Consider the following 21240-nt stretch of genomic DNA (forward strand, 5'->3'; position numbering starts at 1 on the left):
ATACACAGAATGGTCAAAAGCACTGGACAATCAAGTAAGAGAAGCCAAGTAAGTCAAGAACCGAAAAGCAATCTTTGAACTTCACAAACATGAGGTCGCTGGTTATCTTAGTGATGCCAGTCACATTATCAGGTTAGAAGCCAGAGTGTGGAGAGTTGTAGGACAATGAGAGGTGAGGTAGAGGAGCACGGAGTGAGAGTTATCCTTTCCCAAATGTCATCTGAGAAGCTCCAGAGGAAGGAAAATGAGGCTGAGAATTAAGATTGTATGTTGGTGTTCCTTCTTGCCAGATTCATATGTTGAAGCCCTAAAAAGCAGATGGTATTTGGAGATGGGCACATGGAGGTAATTGGAGTTAGATAAAATCACGAGAGGAGGGCTCATAGGAAGAGGAAGAGAGAACAATTCCTCTCTCTGACATTTGAGGACACATCTACAAGCCAGGAAAAGAGCTCTCACCAGAACACGATCAGACTGGCACCCTGATCTTAGACTTCCAGCCTCCATAACTGTGAGAAAATTAATTTCTGTTGGTTAAGCCACTCAGGCTATGGTATTCTGTTATGGCAGCCTGAGCTGACTAAAACAGACAATAATCAAAATAAGGTCCAGATCAAGGGAAAGTCTCTTAATTGAATTTTTTTTTAAAGATTTTATTTATTTATGTGACAGAGAGACAGCCAGCGAGAGAGGGAACACAGCAGGGGGAGTGGGAGAGGAAGAAGCAGGCTCCCAGCAGAGGAGCCCGATGTGGGACTTGATCCCGGAACTCCGGGATCACGCCCTGAGCCGAAGGCAGACGCTTAACGACTGCGCTACCCAGGCGCCCCCTTAATTGAATTTTTTAGGATGGACAAGATTGAGCACAAAGGAAGGCTAAAAAGAAGAATTCAGTGGAAAGGGAAAAATTGGGGAGACAGTAGACAGAATGGATAATTAGTGCAGCAAACCTACAAAAGAAATGTAGGAAGTGGGACCTCTAAGAGCATGACTTGGGGACTGATCTAAAAAATAGAAAGAATACATACTGGGTGTGTATGAAGCAGAGTTTCCAAAATCGTTACTCATCATTGGTTGTTGAAGTGTTCAATAGTCTGAATTCAGGAAGTGTTGGAAGAAAATAAAGTGTCAGGGTGGAGAAGAGTGGTTTACCACAGAATCCTTAATTGATCAGGAGTTATTTTGTTTGACTACTGGCTTTCCAGAAATTATTTTCCTCCAATTATAGGAATATCCACCTATTTCCAGGGATAATGAAAAAAATAATTTTCATTGTAGCTATATGGTGAAAAGACAGTGACGCCCCTCCCCACCCCACAGAGCAAATCTTAAAGAATTGCTTCTAGGCAAAGTTGGTAAAATCCAGACATATAGGTCTGTAATAGTGAAAATAAATAACATATTACTGATGCTGCACAATACTCAGCCAAAAGCATTTTCTAAAGATTTCCAATGCAAATCTGAGTGTCAGGATATTTTTCAATGGGGAGAATGATTTCACCTCTCCTGGGTTACTAACTGCCCATTATATAAAATGTAAACCCCTATTTCAGTAATGGTTCTTTTAAAAACACAGTTAATGTTGTCTGGGCTCTATTAGTCTCTGCTGATGACCATCATTAGCACAATTTAACCCTGACTTTTCCTGCTCCCATGGCTCAGGAAAATCCCTGTACTTCCCAAGTGACACCTGGCACCTCTCAAGTACACAGATAACATTTGTTAATCCAAGTTTTATTGCTGTTTAGCATTTGTCCAGGAAGTAATAAATGTGAGAATCAAACCATAACTGTTTTGTATGGACTCATCTATATAAAATATAAATAGTCTGATTAAAGATAATCATCTAATCGTCCTGATTGCAAATAGAGGAAGTTTTAAAATACTGCCATCTACTGCAATAGCCACAAATTGCATAGGCGTTTTATAAACTGAGATACAAGAGAAAATATTTTACCATGTCATACCCACCTGTATCATTAAACTGTTGAAGATGATTTGAAATAATAACTAAGTTATTGTTCTTCTTAAGTGTTATACTGTGAAAGGTAAATTTATTTATGCACTGCTGCAACACTTTCGAGGATAGTCAGGCTATTCAAAGGCAGTGGTGGAGAGCACTGGTGGGTTCTGACAAGGGTAAGCCTGATGTGAAACTAGCATGGTTAGTATACCACTTCTGTTAGTGGCCAAGAACCTCTCTCTGTGAGTCACTAAGTAATAATTACTTGGAACGTTGAATCCAAGCTTGGTTTAAAGGAGAGACTTACATAGCCTTCAGTGGGACTAAATAGCGTTTTGTCTGGCTCTCAGAAGTCCTTGAGAATCTCGGTTCAAGGAAGGTCAAATAATTATATCACAATGCATAAAGTTAATTCATCTTTTTCTGTAGATTTTATTATAAAAAAGTTGCTTTCGACAGAATAATTCACTGATTCTTTTTATATCTCATTTGAGTTTATGTATTTGGTGGAGAAATTTTTATGAGAATATTATCTGTAGGGCCTCTATCACCCTAACATCATGAGAAAGTAACCTTGACCGAATTAAATAAAAAGAATATGCTTTCATTGTTAAATCTCCATTTGTCTAGGGACAAAAATGTTCTCTAAATCTCAATCATTTTTATCTGTATGCCTCTCCCTCACTAGAGTGTGTGATCTATCCCGTGATTTTGCAGTTATTGTCTATAATACACATCAAGGAGACATGTCTTAGGATTTCCATTGGCAAGACAAATATAAACAAGCAAGATCAATAGCTTGATGACCCTATGGGTCAGAACTTTGGAGTCTTAATGTTTACGCATTACCTTTCACAGGTTTCTATTTAGACATGTGCCATGAATACCAAGTTACCTGCTTGGAATCTCTGAATAAAGCATATCGACTGAGAAAAAAGAACTGAGAGCAAGCATGGTAGACTGTGCCCTCCTATTCTAGCCATTAATCATTAGAAAAAGCAATTTTAAAAAAATGGATAATAGGAAATTCTGTAGCATTTAAATTCAACATTTTAAACTGGCCTGAAATTACATTGTCCTAGTCATTCACTTCTTGAGTTATTTATAAAAAGACTAAATACAGTCATTTCTAGAAATAATTATAATTTATAATGCAGATGCTCAGTATTCTTCTGATAAAAAACTATTTATCTGGTATGAGACTTAATCTTATTTGTCAATAGGCTGGGCCACAGTGCCCAGTTATACAGTTAAACCTTATTCTGGGGGCTCCTGGGTGGCTCAGTCGGTTAAGTGTCTGCCGTCGGCTCAGGTCATGGTCCCGGAGTCCCGAGATCTAGCCCCACATCAGGCTCCCTGCTCAGTGGGGAACCTGTTTCTCCCTCTGCCTTTCCCCCTGCCACTCCCCCTGCTTGTGCTCTCTCTCTCTCTCTCTCTCTGTGTCAAATAAATAAATAAAATCTAAAAAAAACCCAACGACAAACCTTATTCTGGAGGTTTCTGTGAGAATGTTTTGAGTAAGATAAACATTTAAATAGGTGGACTTTGAGGAGAGCAGAGTGGCCTCCATTGGATGAGACCCATCCAATCAGTTGAAAACCTGAATGGAACAAAAGACTCACCTTCCCAAAGCAAGAGGGAATTCTGCAGCAGATAGCCCCTGGATTTGGACTATAATATTGGCTTTTTCTGGGTCTCTAGCCTCTTGGCCCACCATGCAAATTTTGGACTTGCATTCTCCATAATAGCATGAGCCAATTCCTTAAGATAAATATCTTTCTATATATACACTTAACCTAATAGTTCTGCTTTTCCGGAGAACCCCGAACAACATACCTTGCATTTAATTTTTAAAATTAAAAGATACATGTTGTAGTAATCTCCAGCTTCAAGTAGCAGAATCTGATTCTGGCTGAGTTAGTTATGTTTTCCAGGAGTCCACTGAGAAAGCCCTGGACTGGCAGAGGAAAGAGGTTAACTGACAGCCTCTATTTGTGGATCCAGGGGATCCTCAGAGGGGCATTTGGGGAGCATTCATAGGAGGCACTGCTGAGTCTAGGTTTCAGTCAACCAGCTAAGCAAACAATACCTACGTAATTCTCTCAAACATGAATCCAGAAACCTGGTAAGTGTACTCATATTGATAAATTTTGCCCAATTAAATTATTTCTTCTCCTCTCTTTATTCTATCTCTTTTAGAACATATTTCAATGCATATGCTCTTCTCTTCATTCATTCATAAACACAATTAGCAAAATCTTGCAAGTCCTTTGGTGCTTGAGTCTTTGATTCTTGGGTTTGACATTGCATTTGCCTAATTTGGACTTGCTGGGAACTGATTCCAGGTAACTGATTCTCCAGGTCTGGAGATGGTGGGAGATGGTAAAATGGCCAGAGAATCGCCTTCTCTTTGCAAGGAAACTGTGATCATCACAAGGGCTTTACACGAGGCTGGAGTCTCCTCAGACAGAAGAGCAGATGGTGCTTCCCCTGACGAGAAGTTCCGCAGAGTTACTGGTTTGAGTACTCTGAATCACTCAAATCTTCCTAAAAGTTCCCGTTCCAATTCTTGTGGGCTCATTTTTTCCCTCTTAACTTTCTTATGAGAGAGTATACTTGGCTGTGAATTCCACTGATAGGATGAAACCATCCAGAGAATCAAATTTTGAGTTTGGTTTTCTATTGTGTTTTCCGGCAAATACTTTTGGCAAGAGGTTCTCATAGCGTAATCACAGACAGTGCATGGTGTTCTGGGAGGTGAGAATTTAATAGGTGGAGACTTGTATTCTCTTTCTTTAAGCTACCCGCTTCAAGCAGAAGCAACCGCTTGATCCTACAGCCCTTAAATCCCTCACAACCTTCCTGTTTTCTCTGGGCTGTGCTAGCAGCCACTTGGGCACTCCAAGTCTTGCCTCCGATGGGCACTTTATCCCACACAACTATAGGTGCTCATCGGATTACCTCCCTTAATTCGCTCTTTGCCACGGTGGATGTCACGTAACGCCGCCGTCTCTTAACATTAGCTGAATTTTAGGAGCCACCCACCCAACTAGGTCAGATAATCCATTTCAGATTCTCTCCCTTTCTCTGAGGTTCTGTTGCCCGTGGCTACTTCTGTAATTGATTTCTGTATCATGAGTCCTTAATCGTAAGGAAGAAAAAGTTACTTTGGCTGATTAAGCATAAAATTAAGAAGCTCATGGAATTGTGGAGATAGCTAGAGAATGAGGTTTGAGGCTAATCTTCTAGGGAAAATCGCCTCAAAACATACTTTAGAACTGCTCTGATAAGGACACATCCCCCATAGCTACTTCCGTGCCAGGGACTCGACCTTGCAGCCCCTGCCTCCCCTCAAAGCTAAATGCCTCCTGTGTACTCTGGGTCCTCCTAGAAACAGACATCGAGAGAGTATTAGACATGCAAGGATTTTATGAGGGGAAATGGCTGTGTGAGAGAAAATGCGAAGGTGCTAGGTAGGAGGGGAGAGCTCTCAGATCTCTAACCAAGTCTTACCCTGAGTGAAGGGAGAAGGGTGGGAAGGTGAGTAGAGGTGCGTCAGACTGCTGCAGTCTAAGGAAGTTTCTGGAAGGTCCACCAGGGAGTCCTGCAACTAAAGTTAGTCAGCAGAGGACAGGAACGGGCCTTTCTGAATGTTTCTGTGTCACTCACGGACAGGTGGAAAGCACGGCCTCAGTATAAATGCTGCAATGATGGCGCTCAGAGGGCAGCAGCTGGGGCCCGAGATCCATTATGCTCCCCACAGCTGGCGGTCTGGCGCGCATGCTCATGGTTGCCACACTCAGGCCAGCTTGCTTTGCCTGCCTGCAGCGTCTCCGGCTCCACGTTACCTTCTTCCAAATCTCAAGTCTCATGTGGTGAGTTCGTAGGTGGAATCTAGGTCATACGCCTGTGCTTTAGGGGCAAAGTAGCCCGGGTGGGGGAAGGGGACACCGAATTCGTAAGCGGAGACGTCCTCAAATATAGCAACAGTGTAAAAAAATGTGTGAGGGGAAGAGATGCTGGGCAGTCAGAACACATGGCAGATGCCCATTGCAATAATGAAAATTAATGACAGACCTGAAACTGTGTTACTTGACTATTTTATGAACATTTGGTGAATGGTCAAAAAGAGAAAGTTCTGTGAGATTCTTTCAGAAATAGCGGGAGAAAGATATAGGAGAACAGTGACTAGGGGAAAGAAAAGGAGAAAGCACAGAGGGTGGAGGTGGAAGAGAGAGAAACAGGAGGGAGAGAAAAGGAGTTAAGGTCATGTTGGGGAAAGAAGGTAGAGAGAGGGTAGGAGACATCGAGGAAGGGAGACGAACTGGGGGAGGAAGAAGTGGTGAAAATTCACAACCAGGAGCCAGCCTCCAGCGCCCACACTTTCAACATTATAATCCAAGGTTACACAACTAGTAAGTGGCAACTGGACTTGAACCCAGATCTCTTAACTCTTTTTGAGAGTCTCGATTTCATCAAAATGCCCCCTCAACAATTCAGACATACAGAGAGAACTTCTTGCAGACTTGTTTTCATTGATTCAGTGCATAGAAAACTATAAAACCATGTACAAATGAGGGTGGGAACTCATTTCTTGAACTATGCAGTTTACTCCATTCATTGAACTCAAAAGTGGTAATTAACTAGCTCCTTTGATTCTATATATCGCTTTGCCTTTTGCAACTTTGCTTCTACGTGTCCTCCCTCCCAGACAATCCCCTAGAGGTTTGTTCCCTGTTAACCAGATATTCTGGCACCAGATAACCTTTGTATTTTCTATGATACCCTGTAGATGGCACCTTGGATGGTACTTCCGTTTTCTACTAAGTTTGCACAATTCTAATAGGACCATGTGATGTACAATTTAGATATGAGGCATTTGAGTTAAGTCAAATGCAGAATGTAAGTAAATGGATTAATTTTTTTCGGGTACAAACTCTCATTTTATTTAGGTCAGTATGATTACAGTTTTATAACATGATTTTAGACTATAATGACATTACTGTGCTAATCCTGAGGAAGTCAATTGGATTTTATATACTAGCTATAACAATCAGTAATATTTTATAGCTATAAGATGGCTGTTATGAATATTAATTGCCACTATCAACTGTTCCTGGACTGCCACCATTTATTTTCTATTCTGTTGGCTTTACAATGAAGGCTCTATAATGAAATCTACTTATTATTATCTGTGCAGAGCAATTTTTAAAAATGCCTTATAAGAAATCTTTTGGATTACTCTAATTTTATCTTCCTATTTTTAATGAATGAATATCGTAGAAATAGATTATTTTGGAGTTGGAAGTCTGGTTCTACCCTTCTATTACTCATATAATTTCAGCCAGTCTTTATCTGTACACATAAAATAGATTATTTTCTAGTTATTCTAAAGGAAGGAAAATTTTAAGAAAAAACTTGAATGGAAAGAAGAGTTAACACATAAAAGAAATGAAATCAGAAAGGTCTGGAAAATCAGGTTAAGTTTCAGAATGAAATAATTATGTTTAAAATCAATAGCTACGTTTTATCTTCTTGAATAAGACCTAGTCAGTAATATTTAAGGAAAGCTATATGTAGTATTACTGTATATAAAAACAATACATCCCAACTATGACTATACTCTTTTTGTCAAAAAAATTTGTCAAAATACCATATGATTTCACTCTTATGTGAAATTTAAGATACAAAACAAATGAGCATAGGGGGAAAAAAAGACAGAGAGAGAGAAACCAAAACCAGACTCTTAACTCTAGAGAACAAACTGATGGTTACCAAAGGAGAGGTGGGTGGGGAGCTGGGTTAAATAGGTGATGGGGATTAAGGAGGGCACTTGTTCTGATAAGCACCAGGTGCTGTATGTGAGTGCTGAGTCACTCAGTTGTGCACCTGAAACTGATATTACTGATAATTGTACACCTGAAACTGATTGTTACTCTGTATATTAACTGGAATTTAAATAAAAACCTAAAAAAATTCTTTTTTGTCAAAAACTTTTAGGGGCACCTGGGGGCTTAGTTGCTTAAGCTTCTGCCTTCAGCTTAAGTCATGATCCTGGGGTCCTGGGATGAAGTCCCGTGTCAGGCTCCCTGCTCAGCGGGCAGTCTGCTTCTCCCTCTCCCTCTCCCTCTCCCTCTGCTGCTCTCCCCACCCCCGCTTGTGCTCTCTCAAATAAATAAATAAAATCTTAAAAAAACTTTTTTTACAATAAGAAAACCAACAACCCAAGAAAAAATTGGGTAAAATATGTGAACAGACACTTCACCTAAGAAAACATACAGATGGTGCGTAAGTATATGAAAAAAATGCTCAACATCATTCGTCATTAGGGAATTGCAAATTCAAACAGTAATGAGATACGACTACACCTCTATGAGAATGGCTAAGATAAAAAAAAAACAACCAAAACTGAGAATATTAAACAACACTAACCTGGCAAAGATGTGAAGCAACAGGACTATTCCTTCATTGTCGGTAGGAATGCAAAGTGGTATAACAGCTCTGGAACACAGTTTGGCAGTTTCTTACAAAGCTAAACATAGACTTAGCATATGATTCAGCAATTGTGCTCCTAGGTATTTGCCCAATTAAGTTGAAAATATGTCGACGCAGACACCTGCACAGGAATGTTTGGAGCAGATTTATTCATGATTACCAAAGCCTGGAAGCGATTAAGATGTCTTTCAATAGGCAATGAATAAACAAACTGTGGTACATCCATACAATATAATATTATTTAGCAATAAAAATGAATGAGCTATCAAGCTGCAGAAAGATGTGGATAATGCATATTGCCAAGCAAAAGCAGTCAGTCTGGAAAGGCTGTATGATTCCAATTATATGATATTCTGGAATTATATTCCAATCATACAATATTCTGGAAAAGATGAAAGTATAGAGACAATAAAAGAGATCATGGTTGCCAGAGGCTCAGGAGAGAGCAGAAGGAATGAATAGGTGAAGCTCGGGTAATTTTTACAGTTGCGAAACTCTTCCGTATAACGCTGTAATGGTGGATACATGACATTATGCATTAGTCAAAACCCGTAGAATTCTACAACACAAACAGTGACTTGATGTAGACATATTTTAAAAAATCATTGAGGAGGTTTGAAGATCCCAGGAATAGAGCAGTCTGTGAAAAGAGAATCTAATTGTATTACAAATGTATGAAACAGCCTCACTGAAGGTGGTGGAGAAAAGGTACTGACCTAAGTAACGCTGAAAATGAATGTAACATGAAAGGCAAAAGGAACTGCGCTTAAACAATGTATTCTAGTCTGTAGAGTTGTTTCCCACAGGAGTATGGGTTAACAATTCAGAGATTGCTCTACATATTTACTGGAATTGGACAATTAAGTAAATGGATGGTTGATGGTGGGAGTCCGGTATCTTACTGCTGGAAGGGAAATTGACAGATCAACAAGGGGAGAAAGCTAGACTGATCTTTGTGGTAATGCATTAGAATTGTAGACATCAGTAAGAGCTCATGTTTAAATTCATACAGGTAAGATGGTTACATATAGAAATATTTATAGATATGTGCATATACATAGGTTAGTATACGTGTATATATTTCTTTTCTCTGTCAGCTGACAGAGCCTTTAAAAAAATGATACTCTGGGCACCTGGATGGCTCAGTCAGTTAAGCATCTGTCCTCGGCTCAGGTCATGATATCAGGGTCCTAGGATCAAGCCCTGCATCAGGGTCCCTGTTCAGCAGGGAGCCTGCTTCTCCCTCTGCCCCTCCCCCAGCTCGTGCTCTCTCTCGCTCTCTCGATCTCAAACAAATAAAAATCTTTTAAAAAATGATACTCCAATAGCAATGAGCACATCTAGCACTTAGTATGGGTTTCCCAAACCATTTTCCAATAAAAGGAAGAGGGATCTTAGAAGAAATGGTTGATTCTAGGACTGGGGAAGGAAATATATAGAGGTGTCTGGAGTATTGTGTAGTGTCAGAAAGGACGGAAATGCTCAAAATAAAACAAAACAACCCACGTCAATGGGGTTATGTCAAAGGGACCCAGGATCCCACTGAAACGGCTTCCAATGACCAAGACAGGAGCAATCTAAGCAACAAAATAAAGTAGTATTGGATTGTAACCCAAAGTTTAAAGAAGGATCCATGAGTCCATACTGATATAGACAAATGATTGAATAAATTAACAAATTGGTGAGAAGAGACAAATCTCCCACGCAGAAGTCCAAATAAGTTATGTAGACCCTTCACCATAAAGGAGGGGGAATGTAATTCCTCACTCTTTAAGTGTGGGCTCACATAGTGACATTCCTTCCGAAAACTACAGTAAGGAAAGTGGAAGGAAAGGGTAACTTTACAATGGAGAAACCTGACAAACACTATTTCAGTCAAGGTGATCAGGGTCAACATCAATAGTCACAAATCATGTTGATAGAATGTACCCTTCATATGATATGAAAATGGAACTTTACCTCCATGATCTTCCTCTCAAAACCCGTAACACTGGTTTAATCATGAGAAAAACATCACACCATTTCCAATAGCATGACATCCTATAATATACCAGACCAGAACTTTTCAGAACTCCTTGCTTTTTTGTTTTGTTTTAGAGAGAGAGAGAGAGAGTGGGTGGGGAGGGGCAGAGAGAGAGGGAATCCTAAGCAGGCTCCACACTCAGCACAGAGCCCAATGTGAGGCTCGATCTCACGACCCTGAGATCATGACCTGAGCTGAAATCAAGAGTGGGATGTTTAACCAAATGAGCCACCCAGATGCCCCCAAACTCCTTGTTTTTACAAAGAACGTCTTAGAAACTGTCACAGCTAAGAGAAGCCTAAAGAGACATGATGACTAAATGTAATTTAGTATTCTGGGTGGGACCCTGGAATAGAAAAAGGACATTGGGGAAAAACTAAGAAAGCCTAAATAAACAATGGACTTTAGTTGATAATAATGTTTTGATATTGGTTCATTAATTATTAACAAATTACCACACTAATGTTGTTAATAGTAGAGGAAACTGTATAGCTGGGTTAGATAAGGACTCTGTACTAGCTGCTCAATTTTCCTGTAAATCTAAGACAGCTCTAAAAAGTCAATTCTACTCATTAGAAAAATAGATGCATGTTATTTGCTAGGGACTATATTTGGATGAATCCTAATATTACTTTATCTTATCCTCAAAACCAACTGTAAGAGATACACTAGTAGTGAGTAAAAGCAGAGATTTAATAGATCTTAGTTTGGTTGCAAAGCCCGTCATCTTTTCACTAGATGAGCATTTCTCAAAATATGTCCGGTGGAACACTAAGCCCATTAAAATCTCTTGAGAAAAAGAAAAGACTTTTAAATAAATTACTTACCTGTTATATATATATGGGAAATTTGTCATAGAGCTCCCTGGGACCTTTTAGAGACTCCTAATGGACATTAGCAAATAAAGGATTCTGAGAAATCCTACAACAAGGAAACCTATCTAACTTTGTAATGCAGTTTTTCCCCAAATTTATTTTACACAGTATCCACTTTTTATATAACTTTTACTCCATTGGCCTTGCTCCACTAGGTTGCCACTCTGGGGCTCCAGGAGACTGTGACGTGGTCTTCAGGCACTGCGTGTTCAAGCCCAGGTGAGCTGACAATCTGTGACAGATACTGCTGCTTGCTTCCAAATATCCACTCACCCTTTCTTCCTTAGTCACAAGCTCAATTTTTAGTTTGACACACTGTCAGTTAGCTAAAAGACTACATTTCCCAGCCTTCCTTGCCGTGCATGCTAACCTTGAGATGAAGTTCTGGTCAATGACACATGAGCTGAATCATCTAGGGAACTTTTACCAAGTGTCCTTAAAAGATAGGGAGATCTCTCCCTCTGTCTCCTTCTTTCTTCTTATTGGTTGAAGTGCATATGGAATAGCCAGAACTTTGACTGCTATCCTGAAGTGTGAAGCAGCATGCTAAGCATAATACAGCCGCAAAACAGAAAAAGCCAAGATGCCTGACAGTCATGAAGTTACCCTTCCAGCCCTGGTGTTCTTACCTCCAGACTTCCTTTACAAGAGAAGGAAGTACAAAGATATATACTCCTATCTTGTTGAAGCCACTTCTGTCGATTTTTTAAAATTTAAAAATGTGGTATGTTGCTGATTTGGTTTGGTTGTTATGAGCAGCTAAAGTGAACCCTAAATGATACACATTCTGATTTAAATAAAGCAGTTTGAAGAAAATAATACATGAGCAAAAAGAAATTCATTAAAGTGTTGATTATTTGGATTTGGGGAGAGGAGATAGTCTTTCTTAGCTAATTATTGACACACAGTTTCAATAAACCAAACCCTTGGGAAGTCAGTGCTGGTAAGCTCTTCTTTCTTTAAGGATTAGCACAGGACATCACCCTCTGTCAAAACTTCCATCCTTTCCCAGCCAGACTAAGCTGCTGCTATTCTAACTCCTACCACACCTTGAGATATTCCCTCTAAAACAATTAACTCACTGTGATCATTGTCAATCTTCTGGTTAGAATTTACTACGTAAAGAGAAAAATTTAGACCCTTTCCTCTTATCTCCCATACCACAAGCCAGGAAAGTCGTTGAAGCTCAAGATATACTTATTGGATAAATGAATGAATGAATGAACGAACGAATGAAGAAACTTGCTTGAGCATTCCGGTTAGGTAAATATGTTCCTTCCCCTAAATCTCCTGTAACAGTGAGACAACAGGGGTGTTGTTCTTTGCGGTCTGTCTTCTAGGTTTTGGTCCTTCCACTTGAAGTGGGTTTTCCTGTGGACATTTCCCTTTTCACGCTCTACATTTTACCCAGTGTAGAGTGACTACTCCTTCGCCTCTTACAAAGCCATGATGAGTCCCTCTCTTTCACCTCAGATCTGATGCACAGACCAGTACTTTAGAAGGGTGAATTGGAAGGCTATTCTGACAGGGTAGAAATTCATCATGGCCCTTGGTAATTGGGCACAGCTTACCAGGTTACATAAGCCCATGAGAACTGCGCCTCAGGGTTGGCCACATAACTTCATGCTCCTAGTCTTCTCAGCCTTCTGAGCATAGACTTTTGAAAGTTGCTTGGATTGGGGGGGCTGTGGGGAAAGGTGGTAGGTCCCAGAGGTTTGAAGACTCTTCAGTCAGTTTAAGTTCTCAGGTAGAACATTTTTGACCTTTGCAAGAGGCAGAATTCTGGACATGTTTAAGACTGAGAGTCTAAGAAAACCCCTAATTTCAGTTTATCATTCTCCACATGTATGGGTTCTTTTACCTACCAGTATAAAATACGCTTTAATGTTGCAAATGAGATAGAGAGATTCTATTTTCTCATTTGTTTTTATCTGAAAGGGAAAGCGACAAATGCAGAATTTTGAATTTGACTGCCTTTAGGAAGGGCAGGCAGTAAGCTTGGCTGTGGACCCCCTACACTCACCTAGAACTTTACATTTTGTGTTGCCTGCCTAACACTCTAGGTATTTGCACTTGGGATCTCTACAAATAAAAACTGATTTCAGACCCCCCCCTTTTTAAAAAATTTTTTTGAGAGAAAGAGGAGCAGAGGGAGAGGGAGAGAGAGAATCTTAAGCAAGCGTGATGCCCAGTGTGGAGCCCAATGTGGGGCTTGATCCCACAACCCCGAGATCCTGACCTGAGCTGAAACCAAGAGTCGGACAGTTAACTAACTGAGCTGCCCAGGCCACCCAGAGGGAAGATCATTTTAAGAGGGAGAAATGGAATGGTACTTCCTCTGCCTGCATGTTAGTTGGACTGCTGGAGATTCATTTGGGTGGTCTCGTAGTTCTTTTTGAAAATACCAACAATGTTTGGTGAACCATTAGTCCTGCAGTGTCAGTTAACTCAATCGCATTGCCTGGATGTTAGAAAACACCTGAGAAGTTCAGCTGAATGAGGGAACACTGGAGCTTGGAGTGCTCTGGGCAATGAATAGACTAGGCATGGATCTAAATCACCGATCTCCACGGAGCGAAGGTGCTAGAGCTGAATGAGGCCTGCAGAAAGGAAAGGGTGGCTTCAAATGTCAACTCCACCACTGCCTAAGCAAGGGGAAGCTAAATTTTTTAAGTATCTAATATGTGCCCGGCATTGTGAAAGTTAAGTCACACTTCATTCTCCCAACGAAACTTGTGTGATTTCCCCCCACTTTACAGATTAAAAACAAAACAAAATCAAGCCCCAGTAGCTTGGCAAGAATAACTGCCCAAATCAGCTGATTAGTGATGTAGCCGGATTGATTGAACCCAGATTTGTTTTCTTCTACACAAAGCCCTCCTCGCCACAGTAGTGTTTTTGGACTAGAACCTAGCCGTTCCCTATAAGAGCATTTCTATGCGGAAACACCTGTCAAAGTCTTGGCTTATAAGTGAAATTCTGAAGAGCAACCGTGTTTTCAATGGAGGCTGTCCATGTTCATTCTGAGCATAATGCTGCTATCTGTTCTGGGGTGGAAAGGGGGTTCTTCATAATACACAGAATTGGCCTGATGGGCTCCTTATAGCGGCACTTGCTTCTCAGATGATCTCCCTGCAAATATGCTGGTATTTTCAAACAAACATATGCCTGGGTGTTATTTAATTAACCATGGAGTTATGAACATTGTGAAATTCAAGTTTACATATGTTTTCAAACAACATATTTTAAATAAAATTGTTTGCAACCAGAAGAGGAAGCTCATTTATTCATCATTCATTTGACTAATATCTGTAGAGCAGCTCCTCTGTGCCCCAGCGCTGCAGTAGGACGAGGCCACAGCAGTGAACCAGAGAGTCTCTTTTGTCAAAGAGATCATGTCTTCTGGAAACCTCTTCAACAAAGTTTAAGATGTTTTTTTATCATGGTGTCCCTGTGGAGTAAAACTTCAAAAATTCAATGTATTGAGAAGAAAAGGCATGGAAATAGCCTTTTCATCACATAAAATGGAAACCACTTCTAGATTTTCCTGCTCATCTGGTGCACTTAAAAACGTTCCTTGGATGAATGCCTGTCATTCAATCAGAAAATCCACTTTTCCATTGTGTGGGCTGTATTACAAGTCACAAAGGGGGAAATATGGGCATGTTCTTAAGCAGGTTGTAACCTGATGGGGGACATCAGACAGGCTAAAATAAGGAAACTTTAGGGCAGGCGTTGGCCAAACATTCTGCAAAAGGCTAGATACTGATTTTCAATTTTCGATTTTGCAGGCCATATGGTCTCTATTGCAACTACTCAGCTCAGCCATTGTAGCATGAAAGCAAGCATAAACAGTATGCAAATGAATGAGTGTGACTGTGCTCAATAAAGTCTCATTTACAAGAACAGGTGGCAGGCTCAGTTTGACCACCAGGCCCTAGTTTGCTGACCGTCTGCTTCAGGTGAAGGTACTTTTGCTCTACCTACCCTCCTGTGGACGGTCAATGTGTTGGCATAGGCAGGAATCCCCTTCCTCCCTCGCCATGGGATGTGTGTCCTTCCCAAAGAGACAAGGCCATCTCATCTACCCAGACAGATAAGCCAGGCTTACAACAGTGACTTTCTGAGTCAATGCCTTCCTATGCCAGACCATCCAAAAAGCACCCATAAGCCCACATTTCAAAATTAAAATGTGAAATTAAAATTAAAATGACAAATGGTTGGTGAAGAAAAGTGGGGAGCCCACTGCAAATGGGAACTGGACTAGGCCCAGCCCTAGGAGAGGGAGACGATGAGGGCAGGGAAAACGACCTGATGGGGCAAAGGGTGTGCCTTGGCATGAATGAATGCAGCAGGTTTCTATGGGAAGAGAAGGGTGGCATTATAATTTGATTTGAAAAACAAGTGGGGGCCATGTCAGGTGGAGAGACAAACCCAGTGTATTAAGAGTGGAGGCAGAAAAGAGTTGAGGGTCTGGAAGCCAAAAGGCATCTAGACCAAAAGTCCAGGATGTGGCATGGGATGCTGGAAGGTTACTCTCAGACCCAGGCTGTGGCTTACTGCTGGGGGAGAGCAAAGGCCTTGGGGAACCGCCGATGTGAAGTTGAAGAAAGGAGAAAGATTGGAGGCTAATAAACCATGACCTGGCCATCTATACATACAGGGCTGGGTGATGTTATCTTGATTTGGGCACTTTGCATCCAGAGCAGAAGTGGGCCGAACACCCTAATCTTTAGACTGGCATCTTATGTAAGCAGCAGAGACAGCTGATGTCATAATCCTAAATCGGGCACGTGCACATACGCAGCAGACCACCTCCAGCTCGCCCAGTATGTGTCTGGCCAACAAGCCAGATACTGCCTGCCAATCAGCAGCACTCAGAAGCTTTCCTAATAGAGGACAGACAGACACAGTTCTCAGTGTCTTGTCTTTCAGAGACCTGCTCCATTTCCCCGGCCCTGAACCTAACCCCAGGAGTCCAAACTGTCCAGTTTGGGGATATGTCCCCATGTCCACTTGGTGCTCAGTATTTGTTGTTGTAGTATTTTTCCTTTCTCTACAGGTATTTCCACATTTTTGATACTTCCATAACTTCTTCTTCTTCTTCTTCTTTTTTTTTTTTTTTTTGCATTTCCATGGCTTGCTTCTCCTTAACCTCTACCCTATTATAATGACCCACTTTCCCCACCCAGCATCTGGTTCAGTTAGGCCCCACAAGTATTTATTGAGCGTTTGCAATGCCCAGACACCATCTTAGCCTTCAGAGATATAATAATGAATAAGATAATATATTTCTCTCCAGTGAGTTCACAGTCAAATGGGATGCATTTACAGTTGATATAGAAAGGTAGTTGTCTGGGGACTCTGGATGGCTCCCTGGGTTAAGTGTCTGATGTTGGCTCAGGACATGATCTCCGGGCCCTGGGATCAAGCGCCACATAGGGTTCCCCGCCCAGCAGGGAGTCTGCTTCTCCCTCTCCTTCTGCTCCTCCCCCCGTGTTCTCTCAAATAAATAACATCTTAAAAAAAGAAAGGGATTTATCTGTAATTTATTAGACATTGTTAAGGACACAGGCATCAATGTAATAGTAGAGTTTCCTTTAAAGCATTGATAATATTAAGATCTTACGTTTGCATGAGCAGAATTATAAGCTCAAAAGCCTTCAGGGCCAGGCAGTTTATGTAAATTAATGAAGCCTACCAGGTGTTAAATCTCTGGTGGACTGTCATTCATCTGAAGGCACCCAAATTTCAAAACATTAAGATACTGTTCTGTCACAGCCGAGCATGTCTCTGGGCCATGTGATTGAGATCATTGGCTCAGTGCTTTAGTTTTTATGAACGGAACTCATATGTTTTCATTTGACCAGCACGATAAACTGTGAGAAGCTGGGTAGGCATCATTATGCTCATTTTACAAACAAGGAAACTGATGTTAAGCCCCCTTCAATCTGTCTGGGTGAAGTTATACCTATTATTCTGATAAAATAATCTAAGGTGTTAATCAGGATAGCAAACGGTCTCTGAGGGAGGCTCAGCATAGCACATGTGTAAGAGTGTACAATGCTGACTGAATGTGACTTTGTTTGTCTAGAGCCACGATGGTGAGCCCTGACCTCTTTAATTGCTGTGCTTAAATATAGGTCAATGGAATTAGACCCTTAGGCCCCCCAGCCTTAGGAATTACTTGGCCTACAGAATAGGGTTCTTGGTACTTGTCTATGAACACCCTGGGTGGAATCATCGTTCTCATCAACCACCTAGTAAAGATAAGGCAGGAGACCACCAAGCGTGGTGTTTAGTCTATTAATGGACTCAGGTTGGAAGCATCTCTGTGAAGGAAACTGCTGGGTGTCTGATCCTGTGGTTGGGAAGACAGAAGGGCATAGAGGCTGGGATGAGTTCAGTCACCGTTTCTGAGTGTTGGTTTCGAAGCTCCCAGCAATAGTTGCACTCCAAAGGAAAGGAAGCATGTAACATGTAAAAACCTAAAACGTTCTGCTGCTCCTGGATTAGTCTTCAAAAGAGAAAATTGCTAGTCCAGCACATTTTTGTAAGCTCTTTGGGAAAAGACTTAATTCATCTCTATAAACTCCCAGATGGTAGCTAGGTATCTCTGCTGCAGTAGCTGTTCAATAAACATTAGTTGAATTGGATTTCCTTTTCTGTGTGATCTTCTGAATACAATGTAACCCCTGGCCAGAATAGTAGGGTATTCCAAGGCTCCATGTCCTAATAGCAGTCATGCTGGGGAAAATGTGAATGATTGAAATTGGCTGAGAGAAGATGGCAGGCCAGATGGACTTCCACCTGGAAGTGGACCCCATGAGCAAAAGACCCTATGATCCAAAACCAAGGACTTTCGACCTCCAAGGAGGATTGATCCCAGGTCTGAAGAAAGGATGAACAGTGGTGTTAAGAGAACCCTCATCCAGGACTAATGATGTGAATTGTCGTTAAGGAAACGTCCCAGGTTGGGTTCCCTGGGGAGCAAAATCTTAAGTTCAGAATCTAAACAGAAGCATGCAGATGTTTGCTAAAAGGAGTCCTTGAGATCAATACCTGTGGAAGGTAGAGGAAGGAAGCGGGTCGGGAAGTGGGGAGACATGGAGCTGCGATGTAGCCCAACGACAGCCTTGGCTGACAGCAAGGAGAACTCAAGCTGGAATGGACCTTCAAAGTTAGCCCAAGGTGTGCCAGGATACCCAGGCTTTCATACTTCCTCACTAATCGATTATCGTATGTGGGCTGCCCTGGGAAGGGCACCACCTTGGGCAAAGCCACTCTCTGCAGGCACTTCCTGGAAGGGCGGACAGCTGAAGGCCATCTGCAGCGAGTACTCCCAGCAACTAGTGCTCCCTCCCTTCATTGCAAAGGGATCTGGGCGGTGCCTCACAGCATCTACCGCAGTGCTGCTCCCATCTACCTCTTTATAGTTATTCTGGAAGCAGCTCTTCTGGGAAGAACTGTGCAGAAAAGGTTAGTGGGGTGAGTTATGCCCCTGCCACTCCAGCTGGGCTCACGGCTACAAGTGATACTCATCCCCTCCCCCTGAACTGTCCATTTGAGATTCTCTTCCCCCTCAGTTTGTACCTCTGCTCGTCTCAAGGTCCCATCACAAGGTCAGACCCTGGTCACCATGATTTTCTCAGGATGAGACTGCTGCACTTACCCATCCACCCTAAAAATTGGGCATGGAAATACCAAGTGATGCCCCAGTGGGTCACCTAAGTGTCACACATATTCCTCCCTGCTCCCATTGTATAGCTCTGCTTCTTCTCAATGATTACAGTCAATTGCCCTTTGTCAGGATGGTCACTCCCCTTCTTACCTAATGATCCCTTGGCTCAAGGACCCATGGCAGTCATAGTTTATAATTCAATGGGACTTTCACTTTGTCCCCTGGTGGAACTATTCCCCCTGTTGGAATTAGAACTTCCAACCTGCAGAGGTCAGAGTTGCATGGATAGGAAACACCAATGTCTCACACGGAAAGCAATGGGAGTTACTTGGGAGTGAGAGCAAGCAGAGCCACTCTTGCTTTCACCTCTTGGTTCCTGCACTCATCTGTTTTTCCCACCGAAGACACAACACTCCATTAAGTCTTTGACTCAGAGTGTACATTGCATACTTCCATTCTTATAAAGTATTATCTCCAAGCTTCCATGTTATCTACGCCTTTAATAGGATGTTCCAGTGCTCTCTTAGGCCATTAGCTTCTGGGTGATGCAGGGTGATAGGAACAGTGGATCCCATGGTTAAAGGCCTATTCTACTCCTCCCTTTCTATAAAGTGAGTCTCCTGGTCTGAAATGATATTATGTGGGAATCCTACATGTGTGGATCAAACATTCTTTAAACCCTTAAATAGTGGCGCTGGCTGAGACCTTGCAGGAAGAAAAGGCACACTTATGCCTGAATGTGTGTCCATTTCTGTCAACACGAATTGCTGGCTTTTCCCAAGTGGCAGATGCCCAGCGTAGTCAACTTACCACCAAGTGGCAGGTGGACTCTTCAAGAGACAATAACACAACAGGAGCTTAGCATTGGTTTCTACTGATAGCAGGTTGGATATTCAGCAGTGGCAGTAACTACAACAGTCTCAGTAAGTGGAAGTCCATGCTGCTGGACCCATTCATACCCTCCATTCCCGCCACCACGGCCATTTCACTTATGGGTCCTCCTCTCCAAAACGGTTAAACCTCTCGTTTAACTTCAAAGATATGAGAACCCCTGGTTTTTCTTCCACCTCCCTCTATGTTTCTTCTTCTCAGTAACTTTCTCTAGTTCATTTTCCTCTGCTTAACTCTTAAATATTGTTGACACCCAAAGTTCTGTCCTCTATTATTTCTTCTTCCCTAATCACATATTATCCCTGGGTGAATTTATCCATTGCCAAGGCTTCATTAATCCATTCCATGCTAATGGGTCTCAGCTTCAGAGTGACAATGATTCTTAACTCCAGACTCATATTTACATTTTATTTATTTTATTTTATTTTTTAATATTTTATTTATTTGAGAGAGAGAAAGAGAGAGAATGAACAAGGTTGGGGGAGGGCAGAGGGAGAAGCAAGCTCCCCCTGAGTAGGAAGCCCAATGTGGGGCTTGATCCCAGGGCCCCAAGATCATGACCTGAGCTGAAGGTGGGCACTTAACTGACTGAGCCACCCAGGCGCTCCTCGTTTTTACATTTTAGAGAACTGTTGGGGCATTATGGAGGAAGGGTTCAGTCAACCATACATTCATTTACTTGATGAATATTCATTGAGTTCCTATTATCCGCTTACAAAGGGGAGAGATTGGAAGCAGAGAGAACAGCCTTCAGGCAGGTGGTGGTTGAAACCATGAGAATGAATGGGATCTTGCAGAGTCTGTGTGCAAGGGTAAGACAAGGTAAGTAAGAATCAAACCCTAGGATTCATTAACATTTAACAGACAGACAGAACATACCCTATAGAAGCTGAATGAATTGAAGAAGGCTCAAAATCAGCAGGTCCAAAATCCCCCTTGTATATCTTTTCCTTTTTTAAAAAAGATTATTTATTTATTTATTTATTTATTTATTTATTTATTTATTTATTTTTAAAGATTTTATATATCTATTTGAGAGAGTCAGAGCATGAGCAGGGGTGGGGTGGGGGGAAGGGCAGAGGCAGAAGGAGAAGCAGACTTCCCGCTGAGCATGGAGCCCTATGTGGGACTCGATCCCAGGACCCCGGGATCATGACCTAAGCCAAAGGCAGTTGCTTAAGCTACTGAGCCACACAGGCACCCCAAGATTTTATTTTTAAGTAATTTCTACACTCAGTGTGGGGCCTGAACTCACAACCCCGTGGTCAAGAGTTGCACGCTCCACCAACTGAGCCAACTAGGCACACTTCTT

Source organism: Ursus arctos, unplaced genomic scaffold (genome assembly GCF_023065955.2).
Source record: "Ursus arctos isolate Adak ecotype North America unplaced genomic scaffold, UrsArc2.0 scaffold_3, whole genome shotgun sequence".
In the NCBI taxonomy this organism is placed as follows: Eukaryota; Metazoa; Chordata; class Mammalia; order Carnivora; family Ursidae; genus Ursus; species Ursus arctos.